The sequence below is a fragment of the Rattus rattus genome, chromosome X, assembly GCF_011064425.1.
Source record: "Rattus rattus isolate New Zealand chromosome X, Rrattus_CSIRO_v1, whole genome shotgun sequence".
In the NCBI taxonomy this organism is placed as follows: Eukaryota; Metazoa; Chordata; class Mammalia; order Rodentia; family Muridae; genus Rattus; species Rattus rattus.
In genome coordinates, this window is record NC_046172.1 from 19,680,644 (window position 1) to 19,686,737 (window position 6,094).

A 6,094-nucleotide genomic window follows, 5' to 3' on the forward strand; every position below is an offset into this window, starting at 1 on the left:
CTCTATTTGAGATACACATTTACCTATTACTGCCTGTGGGCAAAATCTGAAAATATTTCGTAGGCTTCAGATTTGGGATATGAAAAATATTTTAAAAAATGAATAAGTTAAGAGATATAGAGGATGAAAAAAGCTTAAACACACCCAAGTAAAACTTGATAAAGAACAAATTTATTTATAGTGAGTTGAGGGCCAAATGAGTTTCCTGTAGGAATAAGAAACTTCTCTGGGACCATTTTAACAGATGTGATAAATGCAGAAGGCCCCATTTCAGGCATCTAGAAGTGCCTCTATGGAAACACACTTGGTCTTTACAGGACTCTCTAGTCTTAAATAGCTTATCTCAGACAGAAACATGACCACACCAGAGTGACATGGTGGATATCCTGAGATCTACTGGCAACACAGCAGGTAAATATTTACTTCTTTTTTATCTTTATTAACTTGAGTATTTCTTATTTACATTTCAATTGTTATTCCCCTTCCTGGTTTCAGGCCAATATCCATCTAGACCCCTCCCCCTTCCCTTCTATACGGGCTTCCCCTCCCAATCCTTCCCCCATTACCACCCTGCCCGCAACAATTACATTCGCTGGGTGTTCAGTCTTGGCAGGACAAAGGGCTACCCCTTCCATTGGTGCTATTACTAGGCTATTCATTGCTACCTATGAGGTTGGAACCCAGGGTCAGTCCATGTATAGACTTTGGGTAGTGTCTTAGTCCCTGGAAGCTCTGGTTGGTTGGCATTGTTTTTCATATGGGGTCTCGAGCCCCTTCAAGCTCTTCCAGTCCTTTCTCTGATTCCTTCAACGGGGGTCCTATTCTCAGTTCAGTGGTTTGCTGCTGACATTCGCCTATGTATTTGCTGTACTGTGGGTGTGTCTCTCAGGAGAGATCTACATCCAGTTCCTGTCGGCCCGCACTTCTTTCTTTCATCCATCTATCTAGTTTGGTGGCTGTATATGTATGGGCCACATGTGGGGCAGGCTCTGAATGGGTGTTCCTTCTGCCTCTGTTTTATATTTTGCCTCCCTATTCCATGCCAAGGGTATTCTTGTTCCCCTTTTAAAGAAGGAGTGAAGCATTCACATTTTGGTCATCCGTCTTGAGTTTCATGTGTTCTGTGCATCTAGGGTAATTCAAGCATTTGGGCTAATAGCCACTTATCAATGAGTGCATACCATGGGTGATTTTCTGTGATTGGGTTACTTCACTCAAGATGATATTTTCTAGTTCCATCCATTTGCCTATGAATTTCATAAAGTCATTGTTTTTGATAGCTGAGTAGTATTCCATTGTGTAGATGTACGACATTTTCTGTATCCACTCCTCTGTTGAAGGGCATCTGGGTTCTTTCCAGCTGCTGGCTATTTATAAATAAGGCTGCTATGAACATAGTGGAGCACCTGTATTTGTTATATGTTGGGGTATCTTTTGGGTATATGCCCAAGAGTGGTATAGCTGGATCCTCAGGTAGTTCAATGTCCAATTTTCTGAGGAACCTCCAGACTGATTTCCAGAATGGTTGTACCAGTCTGCAATCCCACCATCAATGGAGGAGTGTTCCTCTTTCTCCACATCCTTGCCAGCATTTGCTGTCACCTGAGGTTTTGATCTTAGCCATTCTCACTGGTGTGAGGTGAATTCTCAGGGTTGTTTTGATTTGCATTTCCCTTATGACTAAAGATGTTGAACATTTCTTTAGGTGTTTCTCAGCCATTCGGCATTCCTCAGTTGTGAATTCTTTGTTTAGCTCTGAACCCCATTTTTTAATAGGGTTATTTGTCTCGCTGTGGTCTAACTTCTTGAGTTCTTTGTATATTTTGTATATAAGCCCTCTATCTGTTGTAGGATTGGTAAAGATCTTTTCCCAATCTGTTGGTTGTTGTTTTGTCCTAACCACAGTGTCCTTTGCCTTACAGAATCTTTGCAGTTTTATGAGATCCCATTTGTCAATTCTTGATCTTAGAGCATAGGCCATTGGTGTTTGGTTCAGGAAATTTTCTCCAGTGCCCATGTGTTTGAGATGCTTCCCCACTTTTTCTTCTATTAGTTTGAATGTATCTGGTTTGATGTGGAGGTCCTTGTTCCACTTGGACTTAAGCTTTGTACAGGGTGATAAGCATGGATCGATCTGCATTCTTCTACATGTTGACCTCCAGTTGAACCAGCAACATTTGCTGAAAATGCTATCCTTTTTTCCATTTAATGGTTTTGGCTCCTTTGTCAAAAATTAAGTGATCATAGATGTGTGGGTTCATTTCTGGGTCTTCAATTCTATTCCACTGGTCTATCTGTCTGTCTCTGTACCAATACCGTGCAGTTTTTATCACTATTGCTCTGTAATACTGCTTGAGTTCAGGGATAGTGATTCCCCAGAATTCCTTTTATTGTTGAGAATAGTTTTAGCTATCCTGGGTTTTTTTTTGTCATTCCAGATGAATTTGCAAATTGTTCTGTCTAACTCTCTGAAAAAATGGTTTGGTATTTTGATGGGGATTGCATTGAATCTGTAGATCGCTTTTTGTTAAATGGCCACTTTTACTATATTAATCCTGCCAATCCATGACTGTTTGCTTCTTAAAGCTTCTTTCTTAACAGCAAAATCAGATGAAAAGTAAAGAGTGGTTTGACCATAAACATCACTATGTGGTTCCATGTCACAGAAACAAATTTGAACATAGTGTTAACAGACAAAATTGAGACATAGAAATATATCTGCATGTCCACAAATGGGTATTTCATGCAGTTGATTTTGATGGCCATTGCAATGAAAACCAGAACCATGGGCTTCATAAAAATGACCCATATTATCAGGTCTTGTGCATCCAAAAATCCAGTTGAAATATTTCAACTGAATCACTAGAGTATACACCAGCATCTTGGTTAGTGTCCCAGAGATGTTGAACTGTTGAGACTAATATGCTTCTCACAGTCCAAAGACACAAACAGTAAAACATGGTTGTCAAATTCTCACAGCATAAGCTGGTTGCAATGAGCATTTGAAACATGAAAGCTGATAATCTGATAAGGAAGCCACTCAGCTTTTAGATGCACTTCTTTCCATTGGTAAATCTTGAACAAGTGTTAAGTCAAGGCAGGGACACATAAGAATCTAGAAAAAAAATATTCCCCACCTATGGAAGACAAATATCTCAGACTCTGTCCATGTTTTCACATAGTTGTATATAAGTAGTCTATGAATTAGTAGTTTCTGCCATGCTACAAGTAACAGTATAAGAAGCCTGGAAATACATGACAATAAGAGGATTCCCATCTCCAAATGGTTTTCATTTGAAATTTCATTGTATCTGCCAAATACTAAAATGTATCCACTAAGAATTTTAACATTTGAAATTAATAGAAAAAATGTATTATCATATGTAAGATTTGTTTTATTATCTTTGCATTCAATGCATAAATGCAATAAACAAATCAAAGCAACAAAAACAAGAATGTTCAAATATCATTTCTAAATTGCCTTCTAGGACTATCATATGACTATTGCAAACTGAAGTCTGCTGAAAGAAAAAGAAAAATGACAAGTAATCGATATGGTATAATGATGCATTCACAAATTCTATATAAGAAACATGTATAGTTTTATATATGTATACATGCTTTGACAGACACTTGAACACAAACCAATACACTTTCAAATAGGAACACAAAATATGCATGCCAAAAGGTGAATATGTTTCTTGTATATTTTTTGAAATGTAAAATTTTTAAAAATCTTGACAAATTTTTAATTAAAGGCATAGGGACAATGACTTTCAAAATATATAAATATCTATACCAAAGCTAATCCTCTTTGGAAGAGTGATTGCTATACTTGTGAAGAGACCTGGAATCATTCTTCAGCAGCAATAGCCAAAATCTGTGCATAAATCATGAGGGCTTGTTCACATTTTCATAATTTACTCATAATGTATTTAAATGTCCACTTTCAGAAATTGAACCTAATTTGATTTTTGCATATAAACTATCCCGACTTTTTTGTGTCTAACTTTTAGCAATGCATACATATATATAATGCATATATATATGTATATATATATGTATATATATATATATCTCACACGTGTAATATATGCATAAATTCATTTAGATTTGTCATAAATTCAAAATTTTGAAAATGGTTAGTGTTAATGTTCATTGAAAACCATGATGCAAGGGATGCCATATATTACTTGAGAAGAACACCAAGGGGCCAAATGTTTACAGGAAACAGGTATGTAGTAAATCTCATTGCCACTGTCCATGCAGAAGTTTGTCTGTACTAAAATCAGGATCTATTTGTTAGGAAAATTTCCATCCCAGGTACCCACTCTACACTTACCAAGGAATGTGCTTCCCAATTTGAGAAGACAGTAGCTATAACACTTGAAAAGTTATAGCCAAAGATATGATTTCAATTGATGGTGTTGCCAGTAATTTCCTATTCAAATCTTGTTATTTATCAAGGCAGATCTGAGGCAGTAGACTGTAGGAGCAGTGAGGTTTCATTTATAACAATACAAAGGTAGAAATGCTGCTATGCCAAACAAATAAGCTGTTCTAGCAGACTTGTTCTCCCCTTGTCTCAATCCTTTGGAGTAGATGCATATGTTTCATATTGACCCAGTTTGAAAGCCCACAAATATTTTACCTTCGTGTATCAAGGGTGAGGTGATCCATTTGTAAGATGCTGTGATCATAAATATCTTCAAACCAACCAGAAACGTTGAGCAGAAATAAAATCACACAAGAGGTGAATCAACTTTAAGAAAAGAAATTCTTTTAGGCAGACATTTCAATTAAGAACAGTGTCTCACCAACCAACTGCTGGGTAACACAAACCTTTACAGTTCTGTCCTGTGCTTTGATTATTTGGAGCCTCATTTATACACACTTCATGGAGTTTAACACGTATTATATGCCTAAATCTCCAGTCAGAACTACACAATCATTATGCCCCTGTTATACATGAAAGAGAGAGTGAAATTCAAATACTCATGTTTAGGAAACTGTACGAATGTACCAATCAGAAAAAGCTGAAGAGCTATTTTAGACAAGCATGGCTTGTTCACACTTAATAGTCCCAGAGGTGCATATGTGTAAATGGTACCAACAAACTTCTAACTCTTACGTCAGTGGTCTTTTTTGCCTTCTTGGGCTTGTGAAATGGAACGCTATTACTAATAACTAAATAAAATATCAAATACTTGTTTTTATCTTTTCTTCTAATTGCAAATTTTAGTTACTGCCCAGTGTAAGAGAGTGATTTTAAAAAGAAAAGAAACATGCATACCAAAAAGGAACATTAAATAGATCAAAATAACAGTGTGGAATGTTATACTTATATACTTTTTCTGAAATGGAAAACTTTTTAGAAATTTATAAATATTTTAAAAATAAATTGACAGTGATGCTGACTTCCAAAAGATGTAGATACCTGGGCCAAGGCAATTCCTCAATTGAAAAGTTATTGCTGAAACCCCAAAAGATCCTGAATTCATTCTTTTGGGCCCACATCTAAAATTTTCATGGAAACCATGAGGATTGTTGATATTTTCATAAATTTCCCATGATATAGACAAGTATAGACTTTCAGGAGGTGACTGTTTTTTATAATTTCATATCACTTTTCCTGACTACATTGTGTTTATCTCTGAGCAAAAAATAAAGACTCCACATGTAATGTAGGCACAAATTCATTTAGATCTCTCTTCCATTTACAAGTTTGAAGGTAGTAAATGTTAATGTTCATACAAAATTAATTCCTAAGGGATGACATAGAGTACATGAGAAGAATTCAAAGGGGGAAAATGTTTGCAGCTACCAAGTATGTGGTAAATTTCATTGCTACTGTCCATGCAAATTTTCTAAAGGTACAAAAACAGGATCTTGTTGCGTAGCAAATTTTTTCTCCCAGGTGTCCAATACTGGATAGTTTCTGTGACATGTGCTTCCAAATTTGGAGAAAATTGCAACTATACCATTTAAAAAGTTACAACAGGAATATAGATTCCAATTGATTGTGGCTCCAGAAATACCCTATTCACATCTTCTTACTTACAAAGACAGATCTATAGCAGTAGTCTGCAGAAGC

General features: G+C 36.2%; 1 pseudogene; it reads right to left on the reverse strand.

Annotated features, from left to right (window-relative positions):
- Positions 1-270: 270 nt before the first annotated feature.
- Positions 271-4,680, reverse strand: LOC116889034 (annotated as a pseudogene).
- Between the last annotated feature and the right edge of the window lie 1,414 nt (positions 4,681-6,094).